The 18,903-nt window shown below is 44.7% G+C and overlaps 1 protein-coding gene across 1 annotated transcript in view; it reads left to right on the plus strand.

The window, feature by feature from the left end:
* Positions 1 to 2,142: 2,142 nt before the first annotated feature.
* Positions 2,143 to 18,903, plus strand: part of fam222a (family with sequence similarity 222 member A) — a 41,347-nt gene continuing 24,586 nt past the window's right edge. Inside the window, exon 1 of the mRNA XM_037258552.1 lies at positions 2,143 to 3,015. The gene's annotated coding sequence lies outside the window, so the exon portion shown is untranslated. The remainder of the gene's footprint in view (positions 3,016 to 18,903) is intronic.

The raw sequence follows: 18,903 nt of genomic DNA on the forward strand, positions 1-18,903 counted from the left end.
GTGAGCTCTCTTTTTAATAGAGGCATGCCCAATCCTGCCTTTATTGGATGCGCTTTTATTTTGATACCTTAACAGTGACAAAGGAGCGATGCTTTGATCGCGAGAGAGAAGGAGGCCCAATTAGTCTTGGGATTACTCTCATGTTGCTGTTTTAGAGAAAAGCTCATTGCTATCAAATAGAATTTCTCATCCAATCTGCAGGCTCTGCGCCATGTCACCAGCAATGATATCTGGGAAATGCGTGCGCTCAGATATATTATTTTGAAAGCTCCATTTAATATAGCCCACAGTAAATTATCTACTGTGATGTTTCGCTCGTCTCCCCCATAAATAATTCATTGTTTTTATGTGCCCTCATGCCGCCTTGGGGGATTGGAACAGCTGAGTGTTTTCACAACGTATTTGTGTCCAATCTTCTGTGTATTGGGCGTACACTAATCAAACCACAGTACACATGCCATGAATGTTTGTTGAGTCATCTGCTTATCAGCTAATCAAATGACTTGTTTGCCTTCATGCCTGGCTCGCAGTGGTGCCCGTTCTTGATTGGCTCGTTCTCTATTGATTGTTCATGCGTTTGATTTACGGTAAAGCTGCGCTATTGCTGTATGCAATAGGTCTGAAATCCGCAGGCTTTGTTATATGATCAGCCGCAATGAGGAAGGAGACAAGGTTGAAGCTAATATAGGATGGACTTGGGAGCTCTATTGTCTGTGAGACTTTTCTCATCAAATGCCATGTGCAACATGTGTAGTAGCCATCGGCATGAAGGTGCAACTCATGAAGAGAATTTCAAAGGCAAGGGAGCAAGGGAGTCCAGCGTGGTGACACGCATCTATACCCAGCATTGGGGAGCAATCAGATAGGGCAGAATTGATGACCTGGCTCACAATGGATTTCTTGGAGCAGGCTGCCAGACTGAGGTAATACTTTCAGGCTCTTATCAGCGCTGGAATAAGCTGAGTGCTGCATCACCCACTTCCCAGCGTCAGCTTATTATGAGTCTATGATGTGTGATTGCTTGTCCTTCCTTCCCTTTTGGGTGTCTGTGGCAACGTGCAGTGCTGGCACTTGGCAAGGGGAAGATGATGAAGATGAGAAACACTGAAGGCCACTTATGACGTTTTTTCTTTACAAAAAAACGTGTTTTGCTGAGTCAAGGAACGTGGACGAAAGTTCTGCGATTTTGTAAATTGAAGTACAGTTGTTGCATCATTTTGGAAGAAATGTGCAAAGTAGGATGGAATTTGGCCATTTATTGCTTTGGACCATTGTTGCACCTTTGTATCAAACAATTTTACATTCTTTGCCTCTTTTGATCAGAGGGGCATATAGTAATGATCTTAATCTGTTACGGATATACTTCAGTAAACTGGATGAATTATCTGAGTAATTTTAATGCAACATATTTTTAACTTTTACTTTAGAATTTTTGTCAAGAAGAAGCACCGCTTGTATTTCTTTCTTTCTTTCTTTCTTTCTTTCTTTCTTTCTTTCTTTCTTTCTTTCTTTCTTGAGCTGACATACGCAAAAAAATGGACATTTACATCTGCAACAGCACACATTAAAACAGAATTATAGTAGTAAAGGCCAAATGTTCAGCACTTATATTGGATCTCATATTGAAATGTGAGTATTTAAAAACAAATCATACCCTTAATCCTCTGTGTGCAAACACATCCTGGCCCTCTGACAAATAGAATGGGTGGCCCCTGTCCTATTGCATTGATCTGTATGATTGTAGTCGCATTGCAGTTCTTTATTTCTCAGTATTGGGTCAGACTTGGGTTCTCCCCAATAAGGGATGTCACAGTTAACCTTTAAGTATGCTGCCGAAAGATGGATGAAGTGGTGCGGAGGTGATTAAAGAGTAAATGGTGATTAAATATCCCAATTTGTATTCTGCCACGTCAATTAATATTGCACTTTTTTTTTAAATGTTGCATTTGCTAATTTTTTTTTACTCCAGTAAACAACGTGGTTTCAGACGCTCAGACGCCATGCATTTCTATGGTAACAGTCGTCAATTATTGTTGATTGGCCGAGTCGTGGGAATGTTTGTGTTGGCCGGCTTCGCTGATTGGTCGGTGGGCGGTCTGTACAGCCTGACGGGTTGCAGCGTTCCGGGTTATTGTCAGTCTCAGCAGCTCGGCATCAGGGAAGGAACGCCGCATCCCGGAGCTCCCATCCCTTTCATCCAAATTCAGCCTTTTTTTGCTTCCCCCCGCCCCTTTTATTGGTTCATGCACCAAAGAGAGCACCACGGGGTGAGATCAGTGCATAAGAGCAGCCGGAGATCCATCCACATTGTGGATGTGGAGGCAAGAACATCTTCGAGGGGAGAAAGTGACGGACCGAGCGGAGCCGGATCACCGGGATTTCTTTTTCCTTTCCCCAGCAGCCCTAGAAGATTCCCCCTTTTCGGTCTAAGTTTTTATTCTTGTCAGTGCGCCATTCTTACAGGATTGCCTCGATTGTATTCATATATTTGAATCATCTTTTTTAGACCACTTTAAATCGATGCGTAACGGCTGGGATATTTTTCCTCTCTCTCTCTCTCTCTCTCTCTCTCTCTCTCTCTCTTGGAATTGTGGAATACTGCGTAGCGCATAAGCTAAGCACCCAGTCTTTCCACTAACTGCCTCGTCGCTTGGAGATAACATCTTGTGAAATTAAAAGCAAGCCAGGACCTTTCACGTCGCTCCGGAGGCGAAACGTCGACTGCTTGAAGCGCACTTTGCTGTGCGCAATTGTTCCTCCGAGGACCTGTTTCTGCATCGTTTGCCCTCCGTTAAAAATTTGGCAGGCGATCCGAGAAAATTTCAAAAAGCTTTTCAAGTGTGGGATTTAAATCGCTACGGGTGGAGGAAGAAGAGGATCAACTTCATCTCCGTTTGACATCAGCTCTGCTGGATTGGAGCAAAATGAAGCCTTTCTAATTGGGAGCGCGCTGCTTGCTCGGTCAATGTTATAAATCTGCATGGAGCTCTAGTCTGCACTACGGAACAATTTATGGTAAATATATTTATATATTATCCTAAAGTCTTGTTTTAAGGGCTTCACCCGTTCAAAATTGGACGCACTGTCAGAATCTTCCTCTGTGTCTTTGGGATGCTAACGAGATCGTGAATGTATAGTAAAAGCTGTTGACTCGACGCTTAATGATGTCCTGCATGGAAGCCCATTGTTGGCGTGTGTGTGAGCCACAAGAAAAAGAAGTGTTGTAAAATGGACATGATCGAATGGCTCCAGGATCCACTTTGAAGTGTGACTGAAGGGCTCCGAGGACGGTGCCTGCCTGCACAGCTCCTCCTGCGGGCACTGATCCAAACGTGCGAACCTCTCACTGCGAATGTCTTGTGCAATTAGTGCTTCTTCACCCCGGAGTGTTAATGACATCCACTGTGCTTTTATAGTCTTCCTGCTTATTATGGCAGGATTTTTACTGCAGAGCTCGTAAACTTCACCCGAGATGTGAGCGTCCAACTGTAAAACTTTTCACTCCCAAGGATGATGGGGAGGGAGCTTGTGTGTGTGCCCTCTGCAGGCAGACGGGCAAGCAGACCAACACGCAGCCTTTACCGCAAACTGGCTGGTTGGTTATCTATGTATTTGTTTTTTTGAATGGGAGAACAGTACTTTATTCTCTTTCGGCTCCAGTGAACTTTGGGCTTCCTATACCCCCCCTCACACACACACACTTTATTGTACAAGTATGCACACGGCACTCTTATGAAATCTAATATGTTTATACGTTTGTTTTATGTTTTTTTTTTTAACTGCTCTGCAGATGTGTTGCTCATAATTTAATTGGGTGGAGTCGTAAAAAGTTCACTTACCTTGGAGTCAAATGAACTGCATTCCATACTTGCATGTTTACAGTATAACCGTACTAGTCATAAAAAAAACTCCTGTATGTGCCTTTTGTCAATGTAGCTGTCATAGTATAAGACTGAAAAGAGACCGTCGCGTTATTAGTTTGTGCAAGTGTACCTAATAGAATGTCCAATGCATAAATAAATGCTCGATATAATTTCCGCTGACTGTGCAGCGAAAACGCTGCACATATATATACATTCATTCATTCATCTTCCGAATCGCTTATCCTCACGAGGGTCGGGGGCGCGCTGGAGCCTATCACAGCAGTCGCTGGGCACACATTATCCTTGCAATATAGCCTACTATGTCTACCCGACTGGAGCCAGTCTGTCTCTCTCCCGTCGACTAGCAGGTTGCTGAATGTAATATGCCCAATTCCCCCCCCCTACCCCGCACCTCAGCCAGGGCACCTGCCATGGAGCCTTCCTGGCTGTATTGAATAAAACATCCAGTGATGTATGAGGCAGGGGGCTGCACCCGAGGGGGCACAACTGCCTCATTTACTTCCTCCACTCTGCGCCTCTGACCTGCTGAGCAAATTGTGCTCATATTAGCTCTGCGGCTGCTCCTCACCTAAACAAATAGTCTTGCCAGCATAATGCTTGTCTTAACTCAACGTGATGGTTGGACGAGGCACCGGCAAACAGCGTGACAGAGAAGCTTTAATATCTAGGTCACTGAATTACCTTTGCGGAGTTTCTTTTTTTTTTTTTTTGCCACTTTATTCCCCGACTTGCTTTTGAAAGCTTTTGTTATTTTCGTCTCACTTTAGACCTCCAAATGTCGTACTGCAGGCTTTTGCTTCAACTTGTGTCTCAATTTGCCTGTCTCGCTTCCTGTTGTTGAATCTTGAGAAATTTAGTGGAGCCCCTGAGGTTAAACAATCCATTCCAGGAATACTGGTCGACTTATGAGATTTGTTCTGATTGAAAATCAATATATCTCCTTGGAAAATAATGGAAATGTAATTGATCTGCTTCGGGGGTCTCTCACAGTTTCCATCAGAAATCCTTTATTTTTATTTCTAAATACAAGGTAACAAGTAACATTGTTCACTATTATTTAATTTAAAAAGAAATTAACCATGGTACAATAATACCTGTATCATTTAGAGAATGCATGCATCCCCATTTTCTCTAATCGTCACACAAGCGTGAAAACCCGTTAACTAGATGATAATAACATTGCTTAGTTGTTTAAAAAATGTTGGAGACAAAAAACTTAAACTTTGTAAGACTGGTCTAATTAATGTGACATTGAAAATGACAATCAAAAATACACAAAATATGCATTTGGATTGGTTTGCTCAAGTCACAAATGCAAGGAGTGGTACTGTCCCGGTTATCTCATCGTCATATATTAATCGTACCCTTAACACATCATATCTGTTGCTCCACACTTTAACAACACTGCAATGACAACAACTCAAAACTGAAAGTCACTTCTGCAACTCGTTAAGACTGTTCAAAGCCATTGAGAATATTTGAGCAACACAATTAATGCGCTCGAAAGAAAAAGGCCTTTTCTTAAATCACACATCAGTTTGATTGATTGATAGCTTGGTGGCCTTAACATATTCGGTGCTTATTAATACAGCTGCCTGCAGTGAAACGAGAGAAGCAGTCTTGAATATCGTTTAAGTTGCTGAAGTTTAATTTCCTGCTCTGTGTATTAATCTCTTCTTTAATCCTTGCATGGTTTGATTGTCTCAAAACCTACCCGCAGGCAGCCAATCTCATTTTAGCAATTAAGATGACTAAAATAGTCTCAGCATGAGTGTGTGTGTGTGTGTGTGTGTGTGCGTGTGCGTGTGTACACTTTTGCGCTGATTAATAACATTTAGGCACAGATCTGTTGTCCATATATTCACTATAGATGTCATGAAAAAAAACGACTATGGCTTTGAACCAGACAGCCATGACTATATCTTTTAAGTAGCAAACATCAGCAGACACTCGAAGCCACATTTCCACTCGAAGCTTCTCATTAGACACTTGATCAAAGTATTTAATTTCCTGAAAAGTTTCACGCGCATGCAAACAAAAGAGACACATCGTGTCTTTCTTCTGCTTTACATGATTTAATATAACCTCCACCGTCCTGATTTTCGCACCATCCACGATACATAAGAGACATGAAAGCATTGCACACCAATCATCGCTGCGGTGGGACGAAAACACCCTTCAACCCTTCCGTCATTGTGAACGAGAAAACGGGCTGTGACATAAACATGGATGTACGGTTGTGGGTGAAGGTCTTCTCTGCTCAGCTGCAGGAGCAGAGGCAGCCTGACATGACACGGTTGCCTTGTTGTATAGTTAGCAGCAATACCTCCACAACGATATCTATTTTAGCTTCGGATGCTTGACCCCGTCACGCCCTCACTGCGGCTGCACCCGGCGTGTCAGACGAGAGCCTCATATTTTTTTGGCCCCATCTGTTTCTGCGATGTCAGGGTCAAATGGTGGTTCACGGCTGCTCCTGGTGATTTTTTTTTTTTGCTTACAGATGTGTACAGTTGATGTTAATTTGTTTTGGTCCAATCAGATTTAAGCTTCTATGATGTGTACAGTTGATGTTGAATTTTTGGTCCAATCAAATTTAAGCTTCCATGTAAATGTAATCTACTTAGGGCCTTCACAATTCAGACTGTTGGGAACAGCGTTGAAATGGTTGTTTCCAATCAGAGACTCTGCCAACATTTTCCCGTCCTCTGATTGGATTCAGCTAAATAGTCTGCTAAATTTACCCCTCTGATTGGCTTAGCTAATTAGGCGGGCTAAAGATTGACTGACAGTAAAGGACAATGGCCGATATTATTAAGAATTCACTTTCAAGGCCCACTTAAAAAAAAAAAAAAAAGATTCTGAGGAAAGCACCGAGCACCTGACCTCTCCCCACCCTTCTCACCTCCACCCCCATCCTCTGGTTCCATCAGGCTGAATGGAAGTCACGTCCCATCAGACGTCTCGGTTAATGTGTAGCCTTTAATATGGAAAGGTTGAGGTGAGCTGATGCATTTTTATTGTTTAAAACAGCTCATGTGCTTTTCATACGCGGTTAATGAGTACAACGCGAGGCCGTCCGTGTCCTTCATGGTACAATCGACCCCATAGGGCTAATTATTAGACTCCCAAGTAAGTGCTCCTTTTTCGTGCCAAAAACAGTCTAGTGTGTGTACCTTGGAGGCTAGCACCTCATTGACTCCGAAAGGAGCAATAATATCCTCTCCTGCATGCCTGATAGCTGTGCATCTTACTTGGCTCTCCATCCCAGTGAGAGAGGCAAGGGCAGGCGTGCTCCTTCCAAAGTGTTCCTGGCTGAAGGATAAAAACAAATCTGACACGCTCCCCAACTGTGAATTTGCTCCCTTTAAAAACAATGCCTCTCCTGCCTTCCTCATGCTCACATTGATTTGTTCTGGGTGACAGTGCAAGCTGCTGTGAAATCACCCCGGCGTCATTGATCTCAGCGAGAGGAGGCGAGGCTCAAGGAGTCTGGCGACAGTGAGCAACATGGGAAAATCCTTCCCGTGCCCTCTTCAAGCCCAACCACTACACCGCAATGACGGTCTTGGCCGCTATCAGATTGGGCCCCCGCTGTTGCTCTCCACCTACTGTATCTCAGTCCAGGCTACACTTTGATGTGTTTTGTGGAGGCCCGTACACGCTGCTTGATTCACCATTGTGCCTCGCTGTGTTTCACATTATCTGGCAAACTCTTTATTGCCACTGTTTTCCATGCCAGAAGCAAGGCTAGTTTTTTTTTTTTTCTCATGCAGGCCTCTGATTAATCCCCCCCCCCCCACCTCTATGCTGGTGTACTTTAATCTTGAATGGGAGATATCTGATTCTCCTCGGCTATTGAGGAAGATCAAACTTTAATGGAACAAGGAACCGCACATCATCCTAATCTCCATCTCCCTACATTTTGGCCTGCTAACACCCCCCCCCTCCTCAGGCTTTCTGCAGAAGCAGGAAATACATCAGACAGATAAGATATTTTCTCTTCATGCTTTCGTAATTTATTCCCTGTTGACAAAAGCCACCAATTTACATCCATGCAGTTTGATTACCTGAGTGGTGGGGGAACAGAGAGAGACGTGTGCGGAGTTGGCTGACATTAAACAAATGGCCGCCCTGTCCCGTGTTTATATATACACAGCCAAACTTTTCCAGATGCTTTAATTGGGGGTTGTCCCCTCCCTCTGTGTATTGACATACAGAAGATGAGGCAATGTGTGACCTACGTCCTCTGTCTATAATTGCCTGGAGGGAGATACATCATCTGCATGGATGCATCAAGGTTCAATGCCTTTGATTATACTGCAGTCAGTCCAGGAATTAGCTATTGACTTGTATTTTCTCCTGTCACTTGCTCCGTATCGCCAAATAACTCCGTCGCCAGCTGCTTGCATATTACATTGTTTCAAAATGCGTAACACTTATTCGCCGTCACACCTCCCACAAACCGTTTGTGTCCGTGACAAAAAGAGGCCATTACCCGATTGTAAGGCGCTGGCTGTAAAGTAATGACATTTTCACCGACTGCAGAAAACAATGTTGTCTGGTCGGGAGCGTAATTGCGCAAGCCAACTCACAATTTTCTGCACAAAGTTGAGCGTTAATGCTGGACGATTTAATAAAACACTGGAGATTTTTAGCATTTGTCGGCGGCGGGGACAGTAAGCCGAGGCTTGCGCGGATAAAACCCATATTCAGTCAACATGGAGAATTCCGAGCGAGCGGGATGCAGACTAAAAGACGCAGCAGCTGACCCGCAGGGGCACATTTACATATCTGAATAGGGCTGGTGCAAGTCAGCTATATTGTTGCTATTAAGCTCCAGTTTCTTTCATCAAAATGTTGGAGAAACTGGAATTCCCATCTCTTTCCCCCACTATGTTATTTGTGTCAAGGAAAGGTTGGAAATCCAGACGATATTGAACCCCGAAGCCAAAGATCTTGGGTGCCTGCTTCCACTCACATACAAAAACATAGGAACATTGACACGAGGACATGTATTGCAGACACACACACACGCACACACACACACACACACACACACTCCTAGCCCTGTTTTATTACCTCCTGCCTGCCGCTGGAATTGCTTTCCTCCCTCGAGTGAGCCAGGCAAAGCCGGCTTTATTGTGTTAACCTATTTGTGTGTCAAGAGCGATTGCGGCGTTCTTTATCTCTGTTTGTATTCGGACGGGGAGACAGCAGAGAGGGCGAGCGAGTGGGGAAGGCGGAGAGCGAGCAGTGGGGATGTGGTTGCATCGGGTGGGGGGGCACACCGGAGCTAGACGAGCCAGCGGAGTTAGACGGATGGCCGGTCACCTCGCTCCACTCTGGAGGATAATGACTGGTTGCTTAGCAATAAAGCAGCCCATATGCACTTCCTGACTTGCTTCCAGAGCAATCACTTTTTTCCCTTCCCAAATAACACAATTATATTTTTATGATAATTAGGCAACTGGCGTCCATTCAAAAGTGCCTAATAGCACTCTTTACATGCAACGTATTTAGCCGTGGTCTAATCTGGTCGCTTGGTTTTCATCTCCGCTTTGCATAAATATATATATGTTTGTATCCACGTGTGTGAGCAGTTGGTGGAGTTTGACCCTGATTACCGCCGGCCCGGCATAGCGCCATAGTATATCCCTCCACATCACGTCTGTTTTCCGACCTTTGATCCCGACAATATCCATGTTCACCTACTCGCAGTTTGATGGGCGACCAAAGGCTACGAGAGCGTCCGTCTTGTGAGCCTTTAGTTTTATTCACATTTTTATTGACTTGAACGAATTGCTGACCTTTAGTGGCATAATGAATGGCCCAGCCTGCTTGGGAAACTGAGCGTTGCGGCAGAACGAACTGGCGTCATTCCAAGTTTTTTACCTTCATGATCTGAACTGTTTGAGCAGCGGGTTATTGCTTTTTTTTGTTTTTATTTTAAATTTCAGAACTGTTGGGGTTTAAGTTTATATAGTTTATGCTTAACCTCGATTTAGGCTGCCTTTCACACAGGAAGTCACTGCGTGTTTTAAGACTTAGCCAATTATCCTCTCCTTCAAACACATTATTTTTCTGTGAAGTTCATATTAAAGTTGGTTATGATGATAAATAGTCACAAGATTTCAAATAGACATCATAGAGTGAATCAAATGTTTCAGCTGATGCCAAGTGGCCAGTTTAGTGTTCGTTTTGGGATTGACAAATGACAAGTCGCTTTAAAAAAACAACAACATCTCTTCCTGTTTTTGGATCTTCTTTAAATAGTGTTAGTGGAGTCTGCCATGCACCCATCTGTATGCTTTTACTCTCCTTACTTCCCCATTCGTGCTCATGCACCGTTGGTGAAAGTGACAGCTTTAAACACATGAACCAAATATACACCATTACCCCCCCCTCCCCCTTCATATTTCCGCACCATGCTTCTGTGCCTACGTCTATAGGAACAGCTGTCCAGCTGTCACAGCAGCCAGCCAGCCAGTCAGCCTCTCTCCACGGCAACATCTGTAGAGCGGGAATGCACAAGGGCAGCCTGTCGCTCTCAGCTCGTCCCCAAAGACCGCGGAAGTGTGTCATGCCTTTTGGCTGCACGTCGCCACTGGCCACATCAAGCATTCGACTGCCTCTGCTTTTTACATTATCAACTCATTTTAGCCACTTAAACAAGCTGTCTGAGATTTTTGCCACCACTTTATTACAGTCACGGGGAAATCCTAAATGAGACATTCCATGCTTTTAAGCATGGGAGCATAAGGCAGAAAAAAAACAACACACAGTACATTATCTTAGCCATTAATAGTCGTTTGCATGTGCATGGATATGTGTGTGCGCACACCTGCTTGTGCGTCTTTACAAAAATCCCAACGAGCAAAGTGCAATGGCCTGGAACTGACGGGAACCCACTGGGAGAGTCTCTCCTTGATGTAGCCCACCCCCACCCACCTCCCTCCTCGCCAACGTTTCCTCCTGGAAGCGGAGCGGCGGCGGCGAGGCAGGAGGCGACGGTGCGGGGATGGAGTAGGAGGAGGGTTGCCATGCGAGATGAACAGAGCTCGGGTCCCCTCTGTCAGACACAAACTAGGATCAGGGAGCTCGCATGGGACTCTCGTGGGATGAGCGGAGGGAAAAAGGGAGACAGCAGCTGTTTTTCCTCTTACGCCTTCACCAGAAAGCTTCTTTTTTTTTTTCTTTTCTTAATATATTCCGCTTTGTCTCTTGTGGGGCTGTCATTAGCGGCTGTCATGCTGTTTTGTGGCGATAAACATGGATGAGCTGAACATTTTGCACTTTTGAGAGTGTCGCAATCATCCTTGAGCCTCTGAGTTTTTTAGAAGGTGCTAAGGGATGTGATTTTTTTAATCAGACACAAAGGGCCAATCAAGCAGTTTGCGACTCGAAAGGGTAAAGTCAGTTGAAGAGAAAGTCTGGGTGTCTTAAGTACTATATTGTGTCACTTGACGGTTTTCACCTTTACTTTGCTGGCTCCACGTTGTTAGAAATAGCCGGACAGTCGGAGTCTATTTCTGTTCCGTAAAATGTTCACTTCAAAGAGCTAATTATTGCTGACTCAGGTTTAGCAAATGTATCTTATTAGCACATAGTTCAGTAAATAGATGACTCATTTTGACTCGTTAGAATAGATGCATAGTAAGAACTTTTTAGTTGTCAACAACCTAGAGGAATCCATTTGTGACAACATATTGTGTCATGATTGAGAGCCAACAAAAAATATCCATATGGATGCCGTGAAGTCGCTCCGCCCGTGGTGGGCCACAAGCAAACAGCTGATGACAGGGAAATCGCCTGCTCATGACTTATGTTTTATCATTCAAATTCCTTCTTTTTGCTTCGGTTTGCCGTGATTGACAGCTGGGCATAAAAGCAGCGGCGAGCCGATGGTAACTGTGACAATGGCGTCGCCTCTTTGCCTTGTTTTCACACTTTTTCTGCTGTCACCGACAGCCTCGCTGATTGCCTCTCTGCCAAGACTGCATACTATTAATCTTTTAAACAAGGGGCCAAGCCCAGCTGTATTATTTGTGGAAAAACAAGAGGACCTCATGAGACTGTCAAAGGAAAAAGGGACAACTGGGGCTAAATTGCTTTCATTGTGCCGAGGCTCTTTAAAAAAAAAAGAACAATATTAGAAACCTTAATAGCTGCTGGGATTGATAAGCTGAGGTCGGAATGCAGCCCTCACCTGATAGGTCTGTCCGTTCCCTTGTGGCATGCAGGTGCAGTCCAGGCTTTTATCTATGGTGTGAAAAAAAAGCCTCTCTTCTATGGACATTTTCCGTGACGGCACTTCTAGAGATCCCCTTCAGCGGGCTCGCGGAGTCGTTTTTTTTTTCTTCTCTGTTTCAAATGGGAGCTTAAACAGCAGTTTGTTCCAAAATGGCAAAGCATTGATGTATTATGAAAGGGAGGGAAAAGGAAACAGCTCCATTTGGCCCACTGTGCTCAACAACAATTTGAAGTGTTTTAACGACTTGCAAAACCTTTCTAGACTTGAACTTTAATAGCTTTCTGTGCTCCAATTTCATGGACTGGGCTTTTGTGTTTAATTAGGTGTGATTTGTGAACATTTCCCAAGTGGTAGGAAGTCTTTTGTTTTTTTTTTTGGTTAGGGGTGGCGGGGGTTCTGCACTTCCTTGACAATTACTACAATGTTGCTGACACCTTGGGCTCTAATGGAAGTGCAAAATAGCCTCATAAAGCAATCTTTAAAAAATATGTGGTAGCAATATTTCATTTCTGATGTGGCTGCCCTTGCCGCTTGAAATTGTGGGATCACTGCGCACCTTCTTTGTTGCTTTTTGTGTTCTCTGTCCATGGAAAGCCAGCGAGGCAGCGCAACCTTGATGACTATTTGACTCCCAGGTCAAAGCCACATGATAGCAGCACTGCTGGTCAATGAAAAAGGATATAATTTCCTTTCCAGAAAGCTCCGACCGCTTTTGTGATTGTGTGTGTTATCATGCGCATTATGTGCTATTCATAGCATCTTCCGTGGCATCCATTTGCATTTTGAAAACACAGGCACTGGAAGTGTTAATAAGGACTTCAGGACAATATAACACCCCCTAATTTATACCATCATGACCGTTTTTTTTCTGTATTATAATATGATGCTGATAGTTTGAGCCACAATGAATCATTTATTTATTTTATTTTTCAGGGACAAACATTAACGTGAAAATGCGGTAAAGAAATGGATATTGAGTAAGCGGCATCACCGCAATGTCTCTTTTAATGGAGGTTACAAAGGGTGTCTCAGGGAACTGATTTGGGTTTTTAAAAACTCGTATATGGCCATATTTGTGTTTTTGCGCATGTTTACATGGCCTTTCAAAGCCCACTATTTGGACTTTGAAAGGGTTATTGATTGCATGTAAACAAAGTCATGGTTGTGACCATGAACAGTGGTATTGAAAATGAGTCGCGATGAAAATGAATTTTGTTGAATAAGCGCTTCATTGATGAACTACCTGGTTCTACTTTCTCACAGATAAGTCCGCAGGGTCCATTTTGAACATCCGGCCCATTTGCCAAATAAGGTTCCTTGGCCCTGAGGGATTTTTATGTGTCTCTTCTACACATGTATGTGTACAGGGGTGTCTGTTTGTAGGTTAAATACAAACATGGCTGTCCTACTTTCTCACACAATCTCTCCTGTTGCGCCCCCCCCCCCCCTTCGCGGTATGATCAGGCAAGCAGTCAAGAGAGCTGCGCATACTGCCACCAGCCTCTCCCCTCTGCCCACCATCCATGAAAGACTGTCAGCGTCCCCGTAGGCTCGTATAGCTTCTCTGTGTGGAAGCGTAACTGTGACCCCTGACCTCCTCCTCTTGGAGAAAGCACTCTTGACCTGCTGCCCCATTGTTTCCATCGGGGATGGATGAGGAGGCGCCGCCTCTGCCGGCACAATCCTTCACTCAATAGCCGCTCCATCTGTTGACTGCGTGACTCTGGGTTACAAGCGGGGATTTTGCACCGTCTGTGCGAGGATATGAAAGGGGCTATGTCAAGGGGGGGTTTCCTGAAAGGGGTTTTAACACTGCATTTGCGGGGTGTCACCATGCGCTCTCTCGCTCGACCCCCGTCATCCCTCTGAACACAACCGGCTGGGTGTGTGCGGGATGAGAGGCCTTCATTGTGCCTGTTCACAGGCCCCTAGGCAACAGGGTCACCTTGTCCCTAAACAAATGTTGCCCTCAGTGCAATTGTTGCCAATGTGTGTCTGTTTTTATAAACGTGGATGTGAAGGGGGGCGGTCGGCGTTTGCAGTGTAAGAATGCGTCATCGGCAAGAGGGCAAAGGCCTTGACTGTGAAGACATTTATCTAACATCTCTACCTTTCACATCAAGACCTATTCAGTGCGCTCCGTCTGCATCAGGTTGTCCAAGGGCATCGTGGCGACCGCTACAGGTCAAAGTGCTCCGAGAGCATTTAGAGCAACAACGCAAGTCGTGTTCTTTGCAAGTTAGGCTGTTTCTTAAACCAGTGGAGGAGAACTGTGTAGCACTTCCCAGGCTTGTCTGTTCCGTGACACGTTGAGTTTTAACACTTTGAATAAAAACAAAATATGTGGCTGCTGTGACAGCTGGTCCACCTTCAGTAATTAATGTTGAAGCCGCAGTCTGCCAGACAGTTGTGCTGAGGTCCACTGTCTGACTGTGTGTGGGAGTTTTTATTTGCCGGCACTGGGAAGCTTTACTTTGTACTAAATCAAATTTCCAGCAGCCAAAAGACAACCCCGTGTGTGGGAAGCATTTTAGACCACAATTTGATCCAATTATTCCAACAAATTAATGCATGCATCCATCTTTTGGAGGCTTTCACGAGCTTTTCTCTCATGCTCTTGACAGTGCAAATACATCAACTAGTGTTCACTCGCGTTCTTTGTTTAGTTTGCATCTAACGGGGTGGTCCTTCTGCTTTTTTTCTACTGCGCGGAAGCACAACTAAATACCCTCATCTTCGCTTTCCTGTTTTTTTTTTTCCCCTTTATCACGGCGCCGCAGTCATCCACCGTGTCGCCACAGGCTCGCCGAATCCCTCTGGCTGTCACAGCATGTGCCCGCCACACCTTTCCACCACTTAAGATGATTAAAGTACTCTGCTTACATATTTTTGCACATACATTTCAGCTTCACCTTTCTTCCTCAGGCAAAGTAAAAGACAAAGTGAGCTGCGGTATCAGCTGGAGATAAGTGCTCGGTTCAGGTGTGGAGCGCCTCACTCGGCGAGACGGTGCTGAAGGAATGGAGTAGGTGTAAGGACGGGGTGGGGTGGGGGGGTTGTTTGAGGAGCGGAATGAGTGGAGGCAGAAAACTGCAGTGACAGCAGAATGAATAAATTGAAAACTTCTCTCATTGTAAATTGTCTATCGCCGGTGACAAACGATCTGATAGGCGAGCGGCCCTGCTTTCCGATGCATCCGTCCCAATAGAGCTGTGAATAACGGGTCTATCTCCACACTGCTTAGCACTGGCCCCGCACTTAATAATTCATGCAGTGTGAAATATTTTCCCCGCTACAGATATGCCAAAGCGCTGCCGCCAGCAGGCGGGGGCGGTGTGGAGGCTTGTCCCTGCGGTGCTAATTTGGGGGAGGGTGACGTGCGTCGATTTCTAAGGACGCCGTAGTTTGGAGGCGATGCCACATTTGCCCTCATGTATGCGCTGTCTGTTAGTGGAAAGCCCAATGAAAGATGACATTTAACTCACGGCTAATCTGCCTCGAGCTGGGTGCAGAGACGAGAAATATATTTCCATTAAACGGCGGCTCGGTAAAGTGGCTGCCTATTTGCTAACTTCTCAGTGCTAAGACTGCCACGCCACTTTTTTTCTGTCTCCTGCGTCTGGAGCAAGCAGTCTTCACCTTTCTATTGCTTTCATGCACAGTGCTGAGCACCTCAGCACCTTGCTCTCCAAGAAAGTCAGCCCACCTTTCACACACACTGTCTCTGCTTTTCCTGTACAAACTGGCTATTTTCTGGCTCACATTTACACCCTGATAGCAATTATGCAAACGATTAAAAATTTAAACAGGATGGTCTTTTATAATTTAATCCTAAAGTAATAGATTCTATTAAAAATGCATGAGAAGAGCTTTATAGATGGAGAAGGAATTTGTGTCTATCAGAGAAATCTCCAGTCAAGGATGCAGGCAGAATGAGCAAGTGGGATTGGTGGCATTTCCTCATTATTCTAATAGGATGTGATTAGCATAAAGCGGCTAACTGGCTGCTGTGATCACGAGCACGGGACAGCTCATGTATCAGTGCTCCTCGGAGGCAGCAGATGAAACTGCTTTCATACTGTATTTTATTCCCCTTTTTAACGTTCACAGATGAAATTCAACGTGCAACGTGTCTGAGTTGAGATCCTCGCTGTTCTTTTCATTGCTTGCTTTTGTTGCTCTTCCCAAAAGCATGTAAAAGTGTTGAAGCATGAAAAGTAGAAGTCGGCACTTTTGTATCCTAGTGACTCACCGGCAAAGAGTGCAAAAGAGCTTTTTACTCTTGTGCTTGAGCCCATGGTTCACTTCCTGGACACTGAAAAAGCAATGTGCGCTAACCTCATAACCTTTGCTATGCCTGGAAGTGTGCGGTATCATTTTATTCAGAATCGCTTGCTTTGTTTCTTAGTAAGCAGGATGGCAAAACGAAAATCTGATTTCCATGACGCCACTTGTTCTTGTCTGAGTCCACACTGCAGAAATTGCCCCTCTCCTTAATTAGGTCAAACAAACAAATCCAAATGCTCTCTTCAGTTTGAACGATTAATCCTTGGCAGAGGTACGCGCTTTTGTCATTGTCTTTTATTTCAGGTTTTCCGACATTTTCTGGCAGCTGTGCTTGCTAAACAGTTTTCCTTGCATCGCAGCTTCAAAGGATGACAGATTGCAAAAAAAAAAACGCCTCTCTGTTGCCGTTGTCATTTGCTTCAGTAATTAAAGAGCTGCAGTCATTCAGATAACAAACAGCCTCTGAAAAAAAAGTGCTTATTAATGCTCTGTGAGAAGTGGATTGCCAAAGCCAATAAGAAAAATGGAACCCTCGCGAAGCTTATATGGATTTTAGGTCTGCCTCTGAGGTAAATTCCTTGCCTTTTTGATGTGATGGCTGCCTGTTGATGGAATAAATCCAACGGGCTTAATCGATCATCTCCGTGGAAAGGTCAAGAGGAGAGGCTCTGGTGTTTGAAGCGCTTATCCTGTGGAAGAGTGCCAGAAATGTGACACCCCCTTATGAGAGCGGGTGGTGGCGGGCAGATTAGCGACCGACAGGGTGGCCCGGGGGGAATCATTTAGGGAGATGCGGCGCTAAATACTGTACTCTGAGAGATGGGAGGGGGGAACATTCTCAACTGATTTCAGCATTCCGGAAATTGGAATTGGAGCCTCCAAAATTAGCATCCAGGTTTATTGCTTTTAACCTCTTGTCCACGCTTTATCTTTAGTGTTGCTCAAAGGTACCGTTGGGTTTTGTCCCAATGCAGTCTAATCTAATCTGGAGTGGGTGACTGTGGGCAGCATCTGTGCTCCCAGTTGAAATCGGGGCTTTCTCTTGACCTAATCCTCTATCCAGGGATCACTCAGTAGAGTAAAGACAATTACCAGCCTGCTTTCTCATGCTAATGGTATCTCTAACTAGATCTTACAGAACGGAAGGGGGGGAAATGGATGGAGGAGCAGAGACAATGGTGAAAAAAGATGATGCAACTAAAATAGGTTTTTAGATTAACGGTTAATTATTGATAAGGACCCAGTCGAAAAGCCTAAAGTCAGGATTTTGTAAGCATCTCCTGGAATGGGGTTCGACATGAGCAAGTTACTTGGTGTTTGGGAGGAAGTGGTGTTTGGTCAGGAAGTTGCTGAGACAGAGCTCATGTTGTATCAGAAGCTGTGTGCCAAGTAGTCTGCCCCCCCCATCTCTTTTTTTATCACCTGCCTCCAGCAAGGTGTCTGGAGTGGTTTTAAATTGCATTAATATGCAGGAATTTATAGATTGGCTCCCTTGGCATTTTTGCAGGAAGCCCTAGCAAGTATCCCAGTCCCCATCTGCACTAATTACTGGGTCTTGGCAGGCTTACCTGTCTCTTGTGAAGGACAAACTCAGGCACTGATGGAGGAGCACGCAAAGCTGAAGGAGCTCATCCACTTGGAAGCATGCAAAGAGGGAAGAGGGATGTCTCTGAGGCTTTTTTCTGGTTTGTTTTTAAATTAAATTCCTGATATGTTTGATGTGTTTGGAAGCTTGACGACCATGAAAAACCTCGGCCGGAAACATCAATAAACTAAATGACTTTGACCAAGTTCCTTCATGTGGAGCTCAGAGAAACGCTAACAGGCTTTGCACCTGATCTCGGTGACAGTTGCACGCTCACTCCGACTCAAATATATCAGGGTTTATCTGCTGCGTATCCTGCTGGAAACTTCAAATGAGTGTCTCTGGCAATGTCTGATCGTTTTAAGTCACGGCAGCACAAGAGTAATACTCCATGCCAGCTGCTTTCTCCTTGAAGTAGAACCCAAAACAGAAGGTGAGTCCAAATATATGACAACAAACGGATCACGAATCCTTGAGTGGGCGGGCGGGCCCCTGCGCTGGTGTCTCACTGGTGACCTTTTCTTCTGCCCGTGGCTGGTCAAACTGTCCGATAATCCGCAAGCCTTATCAGATTGCCTTTGTCAAGCGAATCTGACATGATTTGAGATCATTATAACCTGACCACTCCAGTGGTATCGAGACCTTGCCTGGAAAAACAAGGGATCAATGTTTTATCTCATCACACATGAGATGAAAGACTTTTATTGGATCCTATAGCCACGCTTCTATAGTTTCATATTTCACTCGTACATTTGGAATGATAAAAATTCTGATCTCCAGTTGTGTGTCTAAGGCAGAATTGATTTCACGCAGTTTCCATTTCAGTTTAGGATGTACGCAAAAGTGGAACTGGATTCAGGGAGCTTTTGAGGATATCGTCGATACATGTTCAA

This window comes from Syngnathus acus, chromosome 9, assembly GCF_901709675.1.
Source record: "Syngnathus acus chromosome 9, fSynAcu1.2, whole genome shotgun sequence".
Lineage (NCBI taxonomy): Eukaryota > Metazoa > Chordata > Actinopteri > Syngnathiformes > Syngnathidae > Syngnathus > Syngnathus acus.